This window comes from Triturus cristatus, chromosome 8, assembly GCF_964204655.1.
Source record: "Triturus cristatus chromosome 8, aTriCri1.1, whole genome shotgun sequence".
NCBI classification, from domain to species: domain Eukaryota; kingdom Metazoa; phylum Chordata; class Amphibia; order Caudata; family Salamandridae; genus Triturus; species Triturus cristatus.
In genome coordinates, this window is record NC_140591.1 from 517185078 (window position 1) to 517208089 (window position 23012).

Here is a 23012-nt window from a genome sequence, read left to right on the forward strand (position 1 = left end):
GCTTGTTGAGCACACTGAAGGAAGTATCAGGCTCCACGGGAGAAAAACACTGCTGGAGCCATTTTGTGAATCGAGCAACTAAAGCTGAACTGAAATGAAGGTAGCCACTACAGCTGAACTGAAATGGGGCTTGTGTAACTAGGCTCCTCGGAGAAACTGCACTGCACGAGTTAACTAGGAGACGTGCTGCAGGAGCTATGCACGGGAAACTCCACAGGCTGCTGTACACACTCCTGGCCACGATAGACTGTCTCCGCTACTCAGCCGGAAACCGTTATCGCGCGTCGAGGAAAGCCTGTCAGAGAAAGGAGAGTCTCTGTTCTCCTGTCAGCAGGCGCGTGCATGTCACGCCCCCTGTCGGGGTGAGCAGCGCACCGTGCAGGAGAGACGCGTAAGAACAATGCCCCGCCGGGCACGAAGGGAGAGCGGCCGCACCGCTGTGAATCACTCTGGGCTAACAAGTCGTACGCTGACCGGAGATCCACTTGCAGCAACCCCGGAGCGCCGAGCCGCCCCCGCGGCTCAGAGACCCGCCCGACCTGAAACAGTGGGAACAAGGAACAAAACGGAACCAGGCAAGGAAAGAAATTCTTAATGTTACAAGCAATAGCATAGGCAAAGACAAACTACTCCCATAAACATTAAGAGGCAATCGTCACAGGAACAAACTAATCCCTTAACTCTACCAATAAACAGAGACAAAGGAAAAGCACTTATCTGGCTGCTCAGCAGAGAAGAAAGAGGAAGTGCTGTTCCTGGACTCAGTTTATATGGGACTGCCTCTGTGATCATTTGTTTATAGAAAAGACTCATGGGATTTGTAGTCTTTACTTGGTTTTGTTACTAAGGCTGCTGAGCAATAAAGTTGGAAGAGATAAGCATAACATGAAGCCTCCGGTCCTGCCATAGAATCCAGGTCGGACAGGCAGTGCTGCTGTGGTCTCACGGCAGTGGTATTTTAGGCTCATAGGAGAGCCTAACATGCAGACCACCACCGTGAGAGTGCCAAATCCTTGTTCCTGCAGAGTGTGGCATTCATGCCACACCATGCAGGAAGGGGGTGCAATGTCTGGAGGAGCGCAACAAGTGGCCCCTGCATGCACCCCCATGCCCAGGAGCAGCGGGGGGCCCTGTTAGGGCCCCCTTAATTGCCTCTCTGCCATCCTTTCATTGGCGGGCTCGCCGCCATGATATGGGCGGTGGACCGGTAAACTCACAATCTGCTCAGTGGCACTGCCAGCATATTACAGCTCATTTTCAGACCGCTGGCACAGCAGGATCTTTGTTTCCAGCGAATCCAGCGGTCTTGTGGCAGTCCAACTTCCACACATTATACTGCCGGTAGGCCCGCAATGTGGCAGTGGTCGGACCGCCACCACAAGTATGGCAGTCATGTGGACCGCCATACTTATAATCAGGTCCTTGGCATCCTTGAGATTTTTTGCACTTTGCTCATGTTGGCTTTAAAAAGTTACATGAAATGTCAGCAACCTACATTTTTGCCTGAAAGTATAACTTTGCAAAATATTCAGGTAATTTCATACAATTTAACTTCAAAATAAGCAATAAGGCATACCCCTTTTATTAGGATGCTTTGCTTACTTTTCCAAGGACATCTCAATCAATGCTGCTGATCTGCAGGTATATTTGAATGTGTTATAAATTGAAGGTTAAGTAACATCATGTCACCCACAATGTCTTTTTGCATGGCCTTGTACATGATTCCTATCTCAGAACTATCCGGGCTATTTGGCAGCATTCTCCCATTTTTTAGGTGGAAAGCCCGTGCATAAAATTGTAAGTTTGGAAGTGTCAGACCTCCCGTTCTCTCCTTCTCCGAAGTTTCTCCCATGCCATTTATACTACCCTTGAGGCCCAGTTAAAACTAATAATACCACCCTGCAGTCTGTCTAAACATTCCTTCTTAAAACCCAAAAGGACTGTTTTAAATAGGAAAGTGAATCTGGGCAGGATACTCATCTTGGCCAAGTTAGTTCTTCCAATTATGGTGTGTGGTAAATTAGAACAACTATGAGTCTCATACAATTGAAGACCTTGACAACGGGGATAAAGGTGATGCTAGAAATTAGTGAAGCTGTGGATTCGAGTATGCATATGTGTATGTATGCATAGGAGTGAAAATTCCCATCATCAACCTCAAGAGGTTAGCTTCATCATCTGGGAATGGAGGACTTGAAAGAGTACCATCTTCTACTTGGCAATTTGTAGATCTTGGTCTCTTATATGTCCCAACCAGTGGCTGATGTATTAGTTGTTGTTGGATGATGGGAAAGTATGATGGTTGCAGTGCTCGTGAAATGTGATAGTGTGAGGGTGCTCGATAAAAATTGTCTAACAAGGCACTAAGCGCATTTTATTAGATCGCTACCTTGTTGGCAATGTATAAAAACAGTGCTATAACAGTTTTAATAATATAATAACTGTGATGGAAAAAAAGGGGGTCTACATGTTTCTGCTAACGGGTGGAATTCACCCAAGCATTCGTCAGGACCAATTTAGCTACTGCAAAGGTAAAACAGTGCTCAAGTGAGCAGTAAAGTGAATAATACAACCTGGACCCAATCGAAGGGCCTAGAGACTCTGTAGGAAGTAATTTTACTCCGTTAACCTACAGAGATAAAAACACAAAAAAAAGAGAAAACACAGCATGGCACAAACCTTTTAAAAAGTGATATTTTCAAGGTCAACGTTTTAGCATTCAGTACATTTATCTGGTATGCAAATACTCTTAAATGTATCAAGACTGTAATAAGTCTGTATAAAGGTGAAATGGGTAGAATTTATGGCACTTACCCAATATGTTGTGGGTGTGCACCTCACCTCACCTGGCTACTGCTCAGGTTACGGGAGGCCCCGCTCTGTAGAAAAATCAGAGGGTTCACAAGTGTTATTGCTCAGAATTTGGGCATGTTTAAACCGCTAACGCTCGCTCCACGAAATGCCAAGAAACATCTAAACTCACATGATGTCAATCGTGTGCTACATAATGATAAAAAATCCCTACGGACTAGGCTAAGTGGTCGCCATGGTAACAATTAAAGCGAGAAGCTCCGTCTGTAGCGGTATAGTAAAACAAAGCTTTGCCTCTGCCAAAGTGCCCAGAGAGCACGATCAGAGGCAGCGATATGCTCGCTTTGTAACAGTAAACAAAGTAAAAAGAGATTTCTACTCACCTAACCGTCGGTACCTCAAAACGGGACTGAGCTCGTAGGGGAGGCAACCAGCGGGGTGGAAGCACACAGCTAAAGTAAAGAAAGCCGGTGTTTGTTGTCAAGGCAACCGAGTGAGTGCGACTCTTGTGGATTGCGTCATCACGTCACGTCAAGAGAGCCTGGGAAATGTAGTTTTATAAGAAAGCGCTACAGGTAGAGGGCTGAGGAACAGAATCTCATCCGTATCGCTTGGTCAAATAGAAGGGCCATGAAGTCGATCTCTATTGTTGTCCATGAGATTCTGGAAGAGTATCAAATATATGGAGAAGGCAGCCGCTAGGGTGGGTGTAACCAAACACGAGCCTGAGTGATTTGATGGTGTGAAGGCACATGATATTCAGGTCATATCGACCCGAGCCAGCTGTTCAGTAGGATCCAAATATATATCACAGCCTAGAGTGACGCCCAAGGAATGTCATCATTGAGCCCATCCTGATCACTATGAAGTCTAAACACCCATTTCTGTTCTTTTTGAAAAAGGTAGTTCGTGACATCTGTGATGTGTGATGGAATGAATGGTTGTTCCAGGACGAGCCATTGCATGTCTTCTGGTTTGTGGTTCGATGACAGGAAGTGTGTAGTCATTTTAGTTGCCTGCTTCTTACGCCTGATTGTGCTCTTGTGCTCACTTATTCTTACTTTAATTTTTCGAGTGGTCATCCCTACATATTTCAGTGAGCAAGGGCAGGTAATCAGATAGATAACTTTCTCTGAGTTACAATTTGTATGTTTGTGAAGCACCCATGGTCTTGAGGTACCAATATCTACTGATTTAGTGTGTGTTGTCTGTGGGCACACTGAACAGTTACCACAAGGATAGTGACCTTGTACAGGTGGCAGGTCCCAGAGTGTTGGTGTAGAGGGGTTCCTCATAGTTTTGGGTCGTGTATGTACAAGACTGTCTTTTAAACTCGTCCCTCTCTTGAATGAGAAGAGGGGGGGAGGTATAGCTTCATTGTTCAGATTCAAGATGCGCCAATGTTTCCGCACTACTTTCTGCACATGGTTGGACAGTGTGCTGAAAGTGTTGACAAAGGTCAATCTCGTCAGTGGAGGTTTAGGTATTGAGGGAGCAATGAGGGCGTCTCTGTTGTTATTCGACGCTCTTTTTTTAGCTTGTCTTACCAAGAAAGGAGGGTAATCTTTAATTCTAAGTTGTTTGGACAAGTCAGCAGCGTGTTTATCAAAAGTCTCCTTGGTGGAACAGTTCCTGCGTATCCGCAGGAATTGTCCAACAGGCAGGTTCTGTTTAAGAGACTTGGGATGGTGACTTTGAAAATTCAGTAGGGAGTTTTTCGCTTGGGGTTTTCTGTACAATTCACTCCCCAGAGTACCTTCTGTTGGATAGATGACAATATCTAAAAAAGGCAGCCTTGTTTTATCATGTGTCACTGTAAAATTCAGAAAATTGTTTTGTGCATTGAGCCATGTATGGAAATCAAGCAAAGTGGTCACATTGCCACGCCATATAACCAAAATATCATCAATATATCTCTTCCAAACGACAATCCTGTCGTGGAAAGGATTGATGTTATTCAGCACTTTGTCTTGTTCAAAAAGATGAACGTAGAGGTTCGCCAGGCTGGGCGCAAAAATGCTGCCCATCGATGTTCCTGAGGTCTGGAGGTAGATGGTTTCCTCAAATTTAAAAAAGTTTTCTTTCATTGCTAGCCTGGCGCACTCCATGATGAAATTGATAGGCGTGCACGTGTCTAGATCTTTGGTATCAAGTAGACCCCTGATGGATTCCAGTGTTTCATCCTGGGGAATACAGGTGTAAAGGGATTCAACATCGAAACTCACCAAGAGGTCTGTTTCGGTGTCAAAGGTAGTCTCAGGTAACAGTCTCAGGACGTCTTTGGTGTCCTGTAAAAATGTGGGCATCTCTTTGACCAACGGTCGTAGGAAAAAGTCTACGAAGGTGGACAAAGGTTCTAGGAGTGATCCTATCCCCGATATAATGGGGCGTCCTGGTGGTGGTCTAGTGGCTTTGTGTATTTTGGGGAGGACGTAAAACTAGGGTATCACTGGGAATTTCGTGATCAAGAAATCAGACTCTTGTGGTGTAATCCAGCCTGACTCTTTGGCTTCATAGACCAAATCATGTATTTCTTTAGTCAATCTTGCTGTCGGGTCTTCGGACAGAACCCGGTAAGATTTGCCGTCATTCAGCTGTCTAAGACATTCATTTCGGTATGCTGTTGAGTCCATAATGACAATAGCGCCCCCCTTGTCAGCGGGCTTAATGGTGATGGTATTGTCATTGGAAAGTGTCGTTATGGCTTTTCTTTGTGAAAGAGAGAAGTTACAGTATCCTTTCTCACTGGTGGCACAAAGCGTAGTGACATCATTGGTAACAGCTTGTTCAAACACCTTTACATGATCAGGCACCAAATGTACTGGTGGGTTGAAATTGGAGGCTGGTTTGAGTCCCGTATTAGATACTAGAGGTAGATTATCTAGACTCATCATTTCAATTCCTTTGTCTTTATTCTTGAAAAAGAAATGAAGCCGAACCTTGCGAAAAAAATTTCCAAGTTCGCACCTCAGTTGAAAAGGATCACCCACACACGTGGGGACAAAACCTAAACCTTTGTTTAGAACCTCATATTCAATTGGGGTCAGGTTGCGTTGACTCAGATTTACCACTAGTTGGCTGTTGTCATCTATAGTCTTCGCGGTTGTTTGTTCATTGTGTTCTATGGGTTCTGTGGTGGCTGGTCTGTTTGCCAGTATACTTGTTGTGCTTGTCCTCCTCTTCTCCTGCCTCGGTTGCGTCCACGGCCTTGCCCTAAAAAAGGTTGCTGCCCAAAGAAGGTAGGTGCGGGGGGCGGCTGGCAGGGAAAGGGGGGCATGGGTGGATTGAAAGGTGAGGATTGATAACCCCAAGGTACTGGGGGCCACCAAGGACTTGGTTGACCATAGTAATTTTGTGTACCGCGTCTCCTACTGGCGCGAGAACGTTGATAATTTTGTCTTTGCGACGGAGCAGATGTGTTGGAACCCTCTGAGTCTGATGAGGGGGTGTCTGTCCCTGACGAAGAGTAGTTTGATCCGTACCTCTTACCCTTTTTGTTGTATTCTGGTGGGGTATAGGTGTCGCTTGTATATGGGTAGACCTTTTCAAAAGAGAAACGGGCCAGATCTTTTTTGAATTTTTCAATTTTCGTCAGCAAAATGGTGTCTTTATGCTCTTTGTTGTTTTTATTGGTGTCCTCAAGATTCCTTTTGAATAAAGCACTCGTGATTGTTGCTTTGATTTGACCCTCCAAAGTTTGTATTTCTACAAGGATCAAATCAGCTGCCTTCTTGGCCGTACTGATGATTAAAATGAGCCAATCACGGGTGCATCGCCACGCAATAAGCGACCAGTCCTTAAGAAAAGTTTTGTCTGTCAAAAAAAGGCGTGGTGTATTGGTTACTATCAAACCCATGGGAGCGCTGTTACTTCTGAGATACTCCGTCATTATCGCACCATGTATAAAGGTGCGCGAGTGTGATTTCTTCAGGGCAAGTAGGGTTTGCCATTCGTCTACGGTATTGTTAGAGACTGATGGCAAACTGTCTAATATGCTGGGATTAGTATCAAGAATTGATTGTAGTATACTGTCATCGAATGACAGGCCAGTGAGTTCGGCCATCTCAAAACAGGGAACACGGTGCGAGCGGCGGTGTGGATGTACTTATAATCAGCCTGTTGGCGTAAGTATCGAAAAAACAAAAATGACCCGCAGCCAAAGCTGCTCTAAAACTGTCTTATAATATCTCGAAAAAGAGTGGGGGTCAAAGGGAAAAAGTTTACAGACTCTAATAGTTGTGACATCCCCAAATCAACATTATAACATACTAGAACAACTATGAGTCTCATACAATTGAAGACCTTGACAACGGGGATAAAGGTGATGCTAGAAATTAGTGAAGCTGTGGATTCGAGTATGCATATGTGTATGTATGCATAGGAGTGAAAATTCCCATCATCAACCTCAAGAGGTTAGCTTCATCATCTGGGAATGGAGGACTTGAAAGAGTACCATCTTCTACTTGGCAATTTGTAGATCTTGGTCTCTTATATGTCCCAACCAGTGGCTGATGTATTAGTTGTTGTTGGATGATGGGAAAGTATGATGGTTGCAGTGCTCGTGAAATGTGATAGTGTGAGGGTGCTCGATAAAAATTGTCTAACAAGGCACTAAACGCATTTTATTAGATCGCTACCTTGTTGGCAATGTATAAAAACAGTGCTATAACAGTTTTAATAATATAATAACTGTGATGGAAAAAAAGGGGGTCTACATGTTTCTGCTAACGGGTGGAATTCACCCAAGCATTCGTCAGGACCAATTTAGCTACTGCAAAGGTGAAACAGTGCTCAAGTGAGCAGTAAAGTGAATAATACAACCTGGACCCAATCGAAGGGCCTAGAGACTCTGTAGGAAGTAATTTTACTCCGTTAACCTACAGAGATAAAAACACAAAAAAAAAGAGAAAACACAGCATGGCACAAACCTTTTAAAAAGTGATATTTTCAAGGTCAACGTTTTAGCATTCAGTACATTTATCTGGTATGCAAATACTCTTAAATGTATCAAGACTGTAATAAGTCTGTATAAAGGTGAAATGGGTAGAATTTATGGCACTTACCCAATATGTTGTGGGTGTGCACCTCACCTCACCTGGCTACTGCTCAGGTTACGGGAGGCCCCGCTCTGTAGAAAAATCAGAGGGTTCACAAGTGTTATTGCTCAGAATTTGGGCATGTTTAAACCGCTAACGCTCGCTCCGCGAAATGCCAAGAAACATCTAAACTCACATGATGTCAATCGTGTGCTACATAATGATAAAAAATCCCTACGGACTAGGCTAAGTGGTCGCCATGGTAACAATTAAAGCGAGAAGCTCCGTCTGTAGCGGTATAGTAAAACAAAGCTTTGCCTCTGCCAAAGTGCCCAGAGAGCACGATCAGAGGCAGCGATATGCTCGCTTTGTAACAGTAAACAAAGTAAAAAGAGATTTCTACTCACCTAACCGTCGGTACCTCAAAACGGGACTGAGCTCGTAGGGGAGGCAACCAGCGGGGTGGAAGCACACAGCTAAAGTAAAGAAAGCCGGTGTTTGTTGTCAAGGCAACCGAGTGAGTGCGACTCTTGTGGATTGCGTCATCACGTCACGTCAAGAGAGCCTGGGAAATGTAGTTTTATAAGAAAGCGCTACAGGTAGAGGGCTGAGGAACAGATTCTCATCCGTATCGCTTGGTCAAATAGAAGGGCCATGAAGTCGATCTCTATTGTTGTCCATGAGATTCTGGAAGAGTATCAAATATATGGAGAAGGCAGCCGCTAGGGTGGGTGTAACCAAACACGAGCCTGAGTGATTTGATGGTGTGAAGGCACATGATGAGTCCGTAGGGATTTTTTATCATTATGTAGCACACGATTGACATCATGTGAGTTTAGATGTTTCTTGGCATTTCGCGGAGCGAGCGTTAGCGGTTTAAACATGCCCAAATTCTGAGCAATAACACTTGTGAACCCTCTGATTTTTCTACAGAGCGGGGCCTCCCGTAACCTGAGCAGTAGCCAGGTGAGGTGAGGTGCACACCCACAACATATTGGGTAAGTGCCATAAATTCTACCCATTTCACCTTTATACAGACTTATTACAGTCTTGATACATTTAAGAGTATTTGCATACCAGATAAATGTACTGAATGCTAAAACGTTGACCTTGAAAATATCACTTTTTAAAAGGTTTGTGCCATGCTGTGTTTTCTCTTTTTTTTGTGTTTTTATCTCTGTAGGTTAACGGAGTAAAATTACTTCCTACAGAGTCTCTAGGCCCTTCGATTGGGTCCAGGTTGTATTATTCACTTTACTGCTCACTTGAGCACTGTTTCACCTTTGCAGTAGCTAAATTGGTCCTGACGAATGCTTGGGTGAATTCCACCCGTTAGCAGAAACATGTAGACCCCCTTTTTTTCCATCACAGTTATTATATTATTAAAACTGTTATAGCACTGTTTTTATACATTGCCAACAAGGTAGCGATCTAATAAAATGCGTTTAGTGCATTGTTAGACAATTTTTATCGAGCACCCTCACACTATCACATTTCACGAGCACTGCAACCATCATACTTTCCCATCATCCAACAACAACTAATACATCAGCCACTGGTTGGGACATATAAGAGACCAAGATCTACAAATTGCCAAGTAGAAGATGGTACTCTTTCAAGTCCTCCATTCCCAGATGATGAAGCTAACCTCTTGAGGTTGATGATGGGAATTTTCACTCCTATGCATACATACACATATGCATACTCGAATCCACAGCTTCACTAATTTCTAGCATCACCTTTATCCCCGTTGTCAAGGTCTTCAATTGTATGAGACTCATAGTTGTTCTAGTATGTTATAATGTTGATTTGGGGATGTCACAACTATTAGAGTCTGTAAACTTTTTCCCTTTGACCCCCACTCTTTTTCGAGATATTATAAGACAGTTTTAGAGCAGCTTTGGCTGCGGGTCATTTTTGTTTTTTCGGTACTTACGCCAACAGGCTGATTATAAGTACATCCACACCGCCGCTCGCACCGTGTTCCCTGTTTTGAGATGGCCGAACTCACTGGCCTGTCATTCGATGACAGTATGCTACAATCAATTCTTGATACTAATCCCAGCATATTAGACAGTTTGCCATCAGTCTCTAACAATACCGTAGACGAATGGCAAACCCTACTTGCCCTGAAGAAATCACACTCGCGCACCTTTATACATGGTGCGATAATGACGGAGTATCTCAGAAGTAACAGCGCTCCCATGGGTTTGATAGTAACCAATACACCACGCCTTTTTTTGACAGACAAAACTTTTCTTAAGGACTGGTCGCTTATTGCGTGGCGATGCACCCGTGATTGGCTCATTTTAATCATCAGTACGGCCAAGAAGGCAGCTGATTTGATCCTTGTAGAAATACAAACTTTGGAGGGTCAAATCAAAGCAACAATCACGAGTGCTTTATTCAAAAGGAATCTTGAGGACACCAATAAAAACAACAAAGAGCATAAAGACACCATTTTGCTGACGAAAATTGAAAAATTCAAAAAAGATCTGGCCCGTTTCTCTTTTGAAAAGGTCTACCCATATACAAGCGACACCTATACCCCACCAGAATACAACAAAAAGGGTAAGAGGTATGGATCAAACTACTCTTCGTCAGGGACAGACACCCCCTCATCAGACTCAGAGGGTTCCAACACATCTGCTCCGTCGCAAAGACAAAATTATCAACGTTCTCGCGCCAGTAGGAGACGCGGTACACAAAATTACTATGGTCAACCAAGTCCTTGGTGGCCCCCAGTACCTTGGGGTTATCAATCCTCACCTTTCAATCCACCCATGCCCCCCTTTCCCTGCCAGCCGCCCCCCGCACCTACCTTCTTTGGGCAGCAACCTTTTTTAGGGCAAGGCCGTGGACGCAACCGAGGCAGGAGAAGAGGAGGACAAGCACAACAAGTACACTGGCAAACAGACCAGCCACCACAGAACCCATAGAACACAATGAACAAACAACCGCGAAGACTATAGATGACAACAGCCAACTAGTGGTAAATCTGAGTCAACGCAACCTGACCCCAATTGAATATGAGGTTCTAAACAAAGGTTTAGGTTTTGTCCCCACGTGTGTGGGTGATCCTTTTCAACTGAGGTGCGAACTTGGAATTTTTTTTCGCAAGGTTCGGCTTCATTTCTTTTTCAAGAATAAAGACAAAGGAATTGAACTGATGAGTCTAAATAATCTACCTCTAGTATCTAATACGGGACTCAAACCAGCCTCCAATTTCAACCCACCAGTACATTTGGTGCCTGATCATGTAAAGGTGTTTGAACAAGCTGTTACCAATGATGTCACTACGCTTTGTGCCACCAGTGAGAAAGGATACTGTAACTTCTCTCTTTCACAAAGAAAAGCCATAACGACACTTTCCAATGACAATACCATCACCATTAAGCCCGCTGACAAGGGGGGCGCTATTGTCATTATGGACTCAACAGCATACCGAAATGAATGTCTTAGACAGCTGAATGACGGCAAATCTTACCGGGTTCTGTCCGAAGACCCGACAGCAAGATTGACTAAAGAAATACATGATTTGGTCTATGAAGCCAAAGAGTCAGGCTGGATTACACGACAAGAGTCTGATTTCTTGATCACGAAATTTCCAGTGATACCCTATTTTTACGTCCTCCCCAAAATACACAAAGCCACTAGACCACCACCAGGACGCCCCATTATATCGGGGATAGGATCACTCCTAGAACCTTTGTCCACCTTCGTAGACTTTTTCCTACGACCGTTGGTCAAAGAGATGCCCACATTTTTACAGGACACCAAAGACGTCCTGAGACTGTTACCTGAGACTACCTTTGACACCGAAACAGACCTCTTGGTGAGTTTCGATGTTGAATCCCTTTACACCTGTATTCCCCAGGATGAAACACTGGAATCCATAAGGGGTCTACTTGATACCAAAGATCTAGACACGTGCATGCCTATCAATTTCATCATGGAGTGCGCCAGGCTAGCAATGAAAGAAAACTTTTTTAAATTTGAGGAAACCATCTACCTCCAGACCTCAGGAACATCGATGGGCAGCATTTTTGCGCCCAGCCTGGCGAACCTCTACGTTCATCTTTTTGAACAAGACAAAGTGCTGAATAACATCAATCCTTTCCACGACAGGATTGTCGTTTGGAAGAGATATATTGATGATATTTTGGTTATATGGCGTGGCAATGTGACCACTTTGCTTGATTTCCATACATGGCTCAATGCACAAAACAATTTTCTGAATTTTACAGTGACACATGATAAAACAAGGCTGCCTTTTTTAGATATTGTCATCTATCCAACAGAAGGTACTCTGGGGAGTGAATTGTACAGAAAACCCCAAGCGAAAAACTCCCTACTGAATTTTCAAAGTCACCATCCCAAGTCTCTTAAACAGAACCTGCCTGTTGGACAATTCCTGCGGATACGCAGGAACTGTTCCACCAAGGAGACTTTTGATAAACACGCTGCTGACTTGTCCAAACAACTTAGAATTAAAGATTACCCTCCTTTCTTGGTAAGACAAGCTAAAAAAAGAGCGTCGAATAACAACAGAGACGCCCTCATTGCTCCCTCAATACCTAAACCTCCACTGACGAGATTGACCTTTGTCAACACTTTCAGCACACTGTCCAACCATGTGCAGAAAGTAGTGCGGAAACATTGGCGCATCTTGAATCTGAACAATGAAGCTATACCTCCCCCCCTCTTCTCATTCAAGAGAGGGACGAGTTTAAAAGACAGTCTTGTACATACACGACCCAAAACTATGAGGAACCCCTCTACACCAACACTCTGGGACCTGCCACCTGTACAAGGTCACTATCCTTGTGGTAACTGTTCAGTGTGCCCACAGACAACACACACTAAATCAGTAGATATTGGTACCTCAAGACCATGGGTGCTTCACAAACATACAAATTGTAACTCAGAGAAAGTTATCTATCTGATTACCTGCCCTTGCTCACTGAAATATGTAGGGATGACCACTCGAAAAATTAAAGTAAGAATAAGTGAGCACAAGAGCACAATCAGGCGTAAGAAGCAGGCAACTAAAATGACTACACACTTCCTGTCATCGAACCACAAACCAGAAGACATGCAATGGCTCGTCCTGGAACAACCATTCATTCCATCACACATCACAGATGTCACGAACTACCTTTTTCAAAAAGAACAGAAATGGGTGTTTAGACTTCATAGTGATCAGGATGGGCTCAATGATGACATTCCTTGGGCGTCACTCTAGGCTGTGATATATATTTGGATCCTACTGAACAGCTGGCTCGGGTCGATATGACCTGAATATCATGTGCCTTCACACCATCAAATCACTCAGGCTCGTGTTTGGTTACACCCACCCTAGCGGCTGCCTTCTCCATATATTTGATACTCTTCCAGAATCTCATGGACAACAATAGAGATCGACTTCATGGCCCTTCTATTTGACCAAGCGATACGGATGAGATTCTGTTCCTCAGCCCTCTACCTGTAGCGCTTTCTTATAAAACTACATTTCCCAGGCTCTCTTGACGTGACGTGATGACGCAATCCACAAGAGTCGCACTCACTCGGTTGCCTTGACAACAAACACCGGCTTTCTTTACTTTAGCTGTGTGCTTCCACCCCGCTGGTTGCCTCCCCTACGAGCTCAGTCCCGTTTTGAGGTACCGACGGTTAGGTGAGTAGAAATCTCTTTTTACTTTGTTTACTGTTACAAAGCGAGCATATCGCTGCCTCTGATCGTGCTCTCTGGGCACTTTGGCAGAGGCAAAGCTTTGTTTTACTATACCGCTACAGACGGAGCTTCTCGCCTTAATTGTTACCATGGCGACCACTTAGCCTAGTCCGTAGGGATTTTTTATCATTATGTAGCACACGATTGACATCATGTGAGTTTAGATGTTTCTTGGCATTTCGCGGAGCGAGCGTTAGCGGTTTAAACATGCCCAAATTCTGAGCAATAACACTTGTGAACCCTCTGATTTTTCTACAGAGCGGGGCCTCCCGTAACCTGAGCAGTAGCCAGGTGAGGTGAGGTGCACACCCACAACATATTGGGTAAGTGCCATAAATTCTACCCATTTCACCTTTATACAGACTTATTACAGTCTTGATACATTTAAGAGTATTTGCATACCAGATAAATGTACTGAATGCTAAAACGTTGACCTTGAAAATATCACTTTTTAAAAGGTTTGTGCCATGCTGTGTTTTCTCTTTTTTGTGTGTTTTTATCTCTCTAGGTTAACGGAGTAAAATTACTTCCTACAGAGTCTCTAGGCCCTTCGATTGGGTCCAGGTTGTATTATTCACTTTACTGCTCACTTGAGCACTGTTTCACCTTTGCAGTAGCTAAATTGGTCCTGACGAATGCTTGGGTGAATTCCACCCATTAGCAGAAACATGTAGACCCCCTTTTTTTCCATCACAGTTATTATATTATTAAAACTGTTATAGCACTGTTTTTATACATTGCCAACAAGGTAGCGATCTAATAAAATGCGTTTAGTGCCTTGTTAGACAATTTTTATCGAGCAACCTCACACTATCACATTTCACGAGCACTGCAACCATCATACTTTCCCATCATCCAACAACAACTAATACATCAGCCACTGGTTGGGACATATAAGAGACCAAGATCTACAAATTGCCAAGTAGAAGATGGTACTCTTTCAAGTCCTCCATTCCCAGATGATGAAGCTAACCTCTTGAGGTTGATGATGGGAATTTTCACTCCTATGCATACATACACATATGCATACTCGAATCCACAGCTTCACTAATTTCTAGCATCACCTTTATCCCCGTTGTCAAGGTCTTCAATTGTATGAGACTCATAGTTGTTCTAGTATGTTATAATGTTGATTTGGGGATGTCACAACTATTAGAGTCTGTAAACTTTTTCCCTTTGACCCCCACTCTTTTTCGAGATATTATAAGACACGTGTGGTAAATTAGCCCAACCCTTTATCAGTTTACACAACTCTGTAATGACTTTTATAAAGTTGGCTTCGTGAGTTTCCCAATATCATTCATAATTTTTAAGCCTAAATACTTTATTTCATCCTTGATTAGTACATTACTCCTCAGCATGCACCAAACCATAATTTCCGTCTGGGCGTTAGTAACAGAGTATCCCGCTGTTGGACTTGGCCCTTTTTGCAGGGTTATCCCTGAACTTTTTGCCTTCCTCCTAGCCTTTTTTTCTGACATGATGGTGGTGGTTTTAGGACTCTGGGCACTTTAGCACTGCTGTCCAGTGTAAAGTGTGTGTGCTCTCTGTGGTAAACATGGTAAGATTGGTCTACACCTGTTTGGCATATTTAATTTACCTATCAGTCCCTTTTAAAGTGGTATCTCCTATACCCGGGGCCAGTAAATTAAATGCTACTGGTGGGCTTGCAGCGCTGATTGCGCCACCCACCAAAGTAGCTTTTCAAACCTGTCTCAGGCCTCTGCCATTGCAGAGCCTGTGCGCACAGTGTTACTGCCGCTATTACGTGGCACCTAAAGTGTGTGCCATGTCTGTGACCCCCTTTTACTGCATGTCAGTCACCCCTAAGGTAGGCCCTAGCTAGCCCTATGGGCAGGGTGCATTGTAGGTAGAAGGAAAGACATGTACCTTAAGTGTGTGACATGTCCTGGTAGTGACAAACAGCCATTTTGGTTTCTCACTGCTGTGGGGCTGCCCTCCAATAGGAATGCATTCAGTGCTTAATTTGTAAAATATTAAGTGCAGGTGCTCACATATTTTAGGAGGCCACACCCACCTCCCCGGCTCCACCCGCTTCCTCCACTGGCCCCACCCACTTCCTTTAATTGCTCCACCCACATCCACAAGCATCAACACATCAGTTCTTCAAGAAGCTGAAGACCTGGCTCTTCATAAAAGCACCTCTGGGACCTCACACCTACACACCTGCCCAAGCACCTGGATACCCTCTCGGGTTATTAGTGCACTATATAAATCAATATAACATAACATAATATAAAATATGGACAACAACTCAAAAGTGAACTCAAGTTAGAGAATGTGTGTACGTCTCAAATTTTCCAACTAAAGAAAATGTGCTTGTACCGTGCTGTTTAAAAGAAAGGAAGTGTTGAAGGAAAGAAGGAATTCATTAAAGAAGGCAGACACAAATGAAGGCAGGAAAGGGAGTACTGGAGTGAGGAAATTGTTATGGATTAAAAAATGAGAAACTAAGACAAGAATGTGTAAGGAAGAAATGAAGGGATAGAGGGAGAAAGGAAGTGAACGATGTGTGATGGATGAATTGAAAGAAGAAAGGAGGAAGAAAATCAGAAGGAAGGGTTGAGGATATGAAATGAAGAAATTAAAGAAGGGATTAAGGAAGGAGCAGGAAAAAAGAAAGGAATGAACGAATGAAGGAAGACGGAAATAATGCACCAAGGGAGGAAGAATGGGGAAAGAAAGAGGATGTAAGAAAGCAATAATGGAAAGAAGAATGGAGGCATGGCTGGAAGTGCTGAGGAAGAGAAAAAGGAAAGGAAAAAGATGATATGAGGGAAAGAAAGGAGGTCAAGGGAATGGATACAGGTATGAAAGGTACAAGGTCAAAGAGGGACAGAGGGAATAATGACAGTTTAATATTGCAAAGACTTTGATAAACAAAATATTAAAATGCATTTCTTTGTCCTTACCACCCTATGTATGTTGTAAAGCACATATTAACCAGAGAGGGTCGTGACACCACATAAAAAATGTTGTTATCCAACTCAATGGCACTAATCTTAGCGACCTCAGAAAGATGAAAGACTGGGTGGCCACACCGAGATTTAGATTTATGACCCTGAGCTCAAAGTAGAGTTACAAAGGCCCATCATGAACACACATGGTATGCACCTGTCTTTTAAACGTATTGGTCTCCAACCCTCCTTCAGCCTGTGTTCCTCTTAGCCCCATATCCGACCTGTACTGGTCTCCCACCCCTTAGAACCCTTCAGTGGTCTCGCCCCTCCACTGTCTTAGGCCAGGCACTGTCCGCTATCTCCCTTTATACTCCATGCTGCTCTCCCACCCCTCTGGACAATGCAGTATTCTCTCCCCTTCACCACCCTAGACCAGGCAGTGTTTTCTATCCCCTTTAGACCCTGAGCTTATCTTTGCAGCATGCTAGTGTCTGCCCTCAGAGCTCTCTAGGCACCCTGCAGCTCTCTGCCTCTCTCTACTCCTCGCTGCCTTCTTTGCTTCTCTCTGCTGCTCTCTGATCCTGTTTACTTCTCTCTGCCCCTCTGCGCTGCTCTCTGCTCCTCTCTGTCACTCTCTGCTCCTCTCTGTCACTCTTTGCTCCTCTCTGCCGATCTCGGCCCCTCACTTCTCTCTGCCCTCTGTGCCACCATCTCTGCTCTTCTCTACCGCCAGCATTAGTTCCCAGTTTCGTAAATTTCAAAGCTGCGAATGGGCTAAAACAAACCAATCATAATACAAATATTCATAGGCGAGTCACACTGGCAATACTTTTTCTTTTACGTAGCAATCAGTACCACAGTTGAGTGGCAGTGTAAATTATAGTTTTTTAAAATTATTATCCAACTGCAAAAAGCACATTTATCGATCCTAGAAGCATGAAAGGCTGTGCTACCATAACGAGATTCAAACGTGCAACCTTTCGGCTGTCCTCTTCAAGCAGTATAATGTGGTACATAAATAAATCTGTAGATGACTAGCTCAAAGGGTTAAAGTGCCCATTGCAGCAACTGGTTTGTATAAAGCAGGTCTTTGGTCTTCTGGTAAGATAGCTAGGGTGGCTAATGCCCTTCCTAATGCCCTTGCTGCAGAAGAGCAGTGAGTAAGAAAATGCCACGCCCCATCTTCCAAGTATCATAGTTTAGCAAGTTCATGTGCTTGCTGCTGTGATTCATGCATAGCTTTCATAACACAAGACATACAGTTTAATCTTTAAGGTGCTACGTCAAGCTTTCATTGATTTCAATGTGAGTACTAGTGAGCTGGAAACCAAATACCACCAAAAGTGGAAACAATAGTGTGGCCTGAACATCTACTTCTCCAGATGCAGAAATGTGTTCTACTGACCCCGACTAGTAATTAACGTAAACAAAGACAGAAAGCCCATGTTAGAATTAGTAGAGACCTTTTTATATGAACTTTTTCGTAAGTATCCTGTCCAAGCCCTTGCAGAATGTTAAAACATGAAGAGATGATTAGTATTTTTCTCTGTTAAGGTTGGCAACGCAGAGTCAAGAAACATGAAATTAAAAAAATGAGGCCAGCAGGACGGAGTTGTCGCTACTTTGATTTACCTGATTTAAAAGCAGGAAGGCGGAACACAGGCTCTTGCAGCACCTCTGAGTGCAGCGCCGATGAAAAGAGCACCTGAAGGTCAGGCCATATGCTTTACAAGCACAGCACAGCTCGACAGTTTGGAGTGCAGACTGGTACACAGAGCTGTATGTGAAACTAAGTTGTAGCTTCAGTTCATCCACACATTAGGGAGGCCAGGCCACATCCACTCCTGGAAAGAAAAGCCCGGGCCTCCTGCCTCACGATATAGATACATTTCAGTTCCTGAAAAAACAGGATCCAGCCTGGCAGCAGCGGATGCAAATTGTATCATTTTGCCATGCACAATACAGGCTGAAAGGGCCTAGGTGACCTGCCCCCCCGCACTTTGGGGCCTAATGTTGCAATGCTCTCTTCTCTCCCTCGTCAGTGAGCTCGGCCCAATTATGCACAGTGCTGTGACCCGGGCAGCAGAACTTCTCTTTCCCTCTCAATCTCACTGAAGGTAACCACCCATGTTCCGATTCCCTTCCGAGGCAGAGATAATACTGAGGAATGCAAGAGACTGAAAATGGACTATGAAACATACAGTGTACCTAAGCAGCCATCAAGCATTGGCAGTTACAACGTGTCCATAGATTCAATAGACCCGGCCCTGTGAAATAAGTGCCGGTGCTGAGCACCGGAAAGCACCGGCACAAATTAAGCACTGAATGCATTGGGGATTCCCTGATAAGTGTTTCAGTGGCAATTCCTGATATGAGAGGAGCAGCGTGGTCAAGTTTGTATGGTTGGAATAGTAATAATAAATGCTGCGCAATGATGTGCGCAGATTTATTATCACTATTTTTGAAATGCCACTTCTAGAAGTTGGCATTTCTGGGTGCTATGTGTCTGCCTGCCTGATGTGTATTGCATATCTGGTTTTGGAGTGAGAGGAGCTGGCTAGGTGTGTGTGGCTCTAGAGAGGGCAGGGTGAGTCAGCGCTAGGCTGAATGGGAGATCTGCATTTGGAGTAGTGGGAGGAGTAGTCCCCTGACCCTGAATAGGTCTGTGCCTGCCTACGTGAATGCTGTCTCCGCCCCCTGTGGTGTGTCTGATGACAGAGCCCCAGCCTGACAAAGGAGGGTGGGAGCCCTGTAAACAAAGTGCTCCACACCCCCCAGAACCAGTTGAGACATGATTCCCCCAAGCCCTGTGCCAGGGCAGACAAAGAAAATGCTGTATACATATATGTGGGCTGTGACCCCATGTATGGTTGTGCTTTTTGTGCTTCCTGGTGATTTGTTGCTGCTGGCCCCAGGAGGAACCACCAGGAGGGACTGCCTCCCTGCTGGAGGGCCCTGTGAGCTGGCCTGACTGGGCCCAGCCTTTTCCCCTTGACCTTTGGTGGTCCCAGCACCTTGCGAGTGCTGCACCTTTATTTTTAGGCTCCAGGACAAGGGGAGTGTTTTGTTTCAATTTGCAGCGCTGGGCTGTGACATATTTGGAGGGAAACCCGATGTCAGGATTCCCCTGCATTGAGGGCTAGAGGCGGGAGCCCACCCCGCATTTCTGCATTCTGGAGTGACGATTTTGGAGGGAAGCAGGAGCCTACCCCACATTTGTGCCCTTTTAGCAGGAGCCTACCCCGCTGTTTCATGCTTTTAGCGGGAGCCTACCCTGCTGTTTTCTGTCTCTTTGTAGCGGGGGCCCACCCCGCAGTTGTCTGGTGGAGGAGCCGCCGAAACCGGTGGAGAACTCGCTCCGCGATTCACCATGCCTCTGCAGCCGCAGGAAGTCAGGCAAGCTGCCTGGGGGTAGGTGGGGCTGACACAGGAGCCAATTGCTGCCAGGCACCACTGGAAGACAGGCACACCTGTGTCTGATGTGAGGCGGGACTCCCGGTGGGCCGCACTGCCATCATGGAGAAGAGGAGCCAGGCGGGAGCCTACCCTGCACTGGGGAACGCACAACGACAACGGAGACTTTGCTCCGTGAGTGGGGGGGGCACCATGAGGTGAGCTGTGACCCCCGTGTGGGGTCCCGAGCATCTGACTAGAGTCCCCCGGTGGCCAGAGAAGGAGGTCCCAGAAAAAGGGACCGACCGAGGCACATTGCCGGTGCCTTCCCCCATACCCAGAGGAGCTCAGGGGAGGGGGGCTCTGCAAAGTATTGTTGGTGTCGTGAGTGGCACCCGAAGAAGCAGCCCCGGTGAGTGGGGCTGTACGTGAGCCTTTTGTTTCTAGTGCTTGTGCTACACCAGAGGTGCCCCGGTGAAGGGGGTAGTGATTGCTAGAGTCCCGACGTAAGGGACTCGCGGGGCACTAAAGTGTCAAGGTTGAATTCCTTTTTGAGGGCAATTTGGTTATAGGAGTCCCAGAGTGGGGCTCCAGAGGCACCATAGGTGCCAGTGCCCCCTTTTTTTCACCACAGCTGCACCGCGAGAGAGGGGGCAGCTGCAACACGGGGGCATTTTCTTGTTGGTAATAAGAAAGGAGTGAGATACACTCCCCCGCCCCCTAACGCATTGCGCACCTTGGCTTTGCTGCTCTGGCAGCCAGAGGGCTACTTGAGAGACCCACAGATTACGTTCCGACATTTCGGGACAGAGGGCATTTGAGCCCCAAAGGAAGGCCAGTTGGCCAGGGGGGGTCAGTTGTAGGTTGGTAGGGTACAAGGCCCTAATGTGATTTATGCTTGTGATGCCTATGACATAATGTGTTTATGCTTAGGATGTTTATGCATAATGTGTTTATGCCTCCTGAGATTGCATAATGTGGTTATGCTGATGATTATGCCTAATGCTAACGTGATAATGCTGAGAACAGTATTTTGCCAGTAGTTACTGGTTGTGATATGCTTACTACTTGTGCTTGTGATGGTTCTGACAGTGGCTAGATTGGCCCTGTCATGTATATAATCCCCTGTGAATATTGCCTAGTGCCAGTTGGCACAGTGTATATGTGTGATTATGATTCTAATGTGTTTTGGATAATACAAAGGCTATTTTTATATAACCTTGTGTGGAGTTTCTTTTGTGGTGTGCCTAGTGTGTTGTTGCTGTGTGTGTGTTGCACAAACGCTTTACACATTGCCTCTGGGATAAGCCTGACTGCTCGTGCCAAGCTACCACGGGGGTGAGCAGGGGTTATCTTCAGCGTGTAACTCCCTTGCCCTGACTAGAGTGGTGGTTTCTGCCTGGCTTAGGCGCAAGCAGCAGCAGTCTGCAGATCTTACATATAGACCATAATGTTGTCTGCATACAAGGAGACCTTTTTCCCACCTATTATACTTGAATGAAGTTATAGAGATTTCCGTTCAGTTTGCATGCCAATGGTTTGATATCCAGATTAAATAATAAGGATGATAATTGACATTCTTGCCTCATTCCCCCAAATATTTTGAAAGCCGAGGTGAGATTTCCATTTACCAGACTTCTGGCGGAAGGGTTTTGATAGATCAGATGCAATGTCCTGCAATAGTTCCACCGCAAATTATAATAATTTAGCATGGTTTATAAATAGGTTGAGTTTACTTTATCAAATGCATTTGTAGCATCCAAGGTCACTACTGCCAGCAGGACCTTTTGCACAGTTTCCAAATATATAGAACCTATGAGGCCACAGGTCAACTCATTTAACGCTCTCCCTCTAAGAAAGTCCTTTTGATCTTCATGTAGGAGGGTCTCAATAATTCCATTCAACCTCTCAAACAAGACTTTGGCAAAGATTTTCTAATCACAGTTGAAGAGCTAAATGGGTCTATGCTACTCACAACCATCTGGAATTTTATCGGACTTAAGGGTTAGAGTAACAATAGCTTCATTCCATGAGGGGGATAAAGGTGACCATTTCTCAAAGTTCTCCCTAAAAAGCCTGTTCATTATAGGGAGTATTATGTCACTTAGGGCCTTTTATAGTTCAAGAGGCAAAATCATCAGGACCTGCTGCCTTTCCTGTTTATCCAGATCTAATTGCCTGCTTGACTTCACAGAACTCAATATTACTGTTGAGTTGAGTCTTATCACCCACAATGAGTTTACCCAACACCTCTTCAGCAACTTAGTCCTTCATGCTCTCTTCTGTAGTCAGTAAATTTTCTGTGTATGTCTTCGAAAAAAGTTTGAATAACTTTTTCAATATCCCTGCTAGTCTCCCAAAAATTGCTACACTTTATTTCGTTGATTACGTTTCTTGCTAGGTCTGATTTGATTTTCCAAGCAAACAACTTCCCATAACTCTCCCCATATTCAAAGTGAACCAATCCACTAGCTTCCTACCTCTTCCTACCTCTATCCTCCAAAACAGCATCCAACTTTAGATTTGTTGCTTGTAGTGTCTCCTGCAGTGCTTCTAGTTCACTGGGTCCTTTCATCTGGCGAGTCAAGTTTCCTTCCACATTCCTTAAACTCACTCTACGGATTGTTAACCTCCTTATTTTAGGCTTTCGTCTTAAAGGATAATATGCTAGTAATTTTCCCACTCAAGATCGATTTGAAGGCATCCCACATTATACCCAATGACGCTGAAACTTAATTGATTCGAAAAAAACTCCTCTGTCTCTGAAAGAAGCACATTTACAGGTTCCTTATCTAACAATATCGCCTGATTTAGTGTCCATCTCCTTGATTCCGTCTTAGGGATTGGTTGGAACTTGAGTGCAACTGCCAAATGGACAGACATATGAGCCCCTACATGCTTAATCTGCTGAACCTGCTCCCTTATATTCTGATCTATTAGAACACAATTGATACTAGATTGGTGGCCATATTTTTGTATTATTGAAGGCATAGCTTTGTCTTAGCCCAGCCCTCTCTCCCCATATGTCACATAACCCCATCTGCCTCATCATATTTTAATTAACGGCAACATTTTTAGGGATGCCATCGATCTATTTTGTGACGACTTATCCAAAAC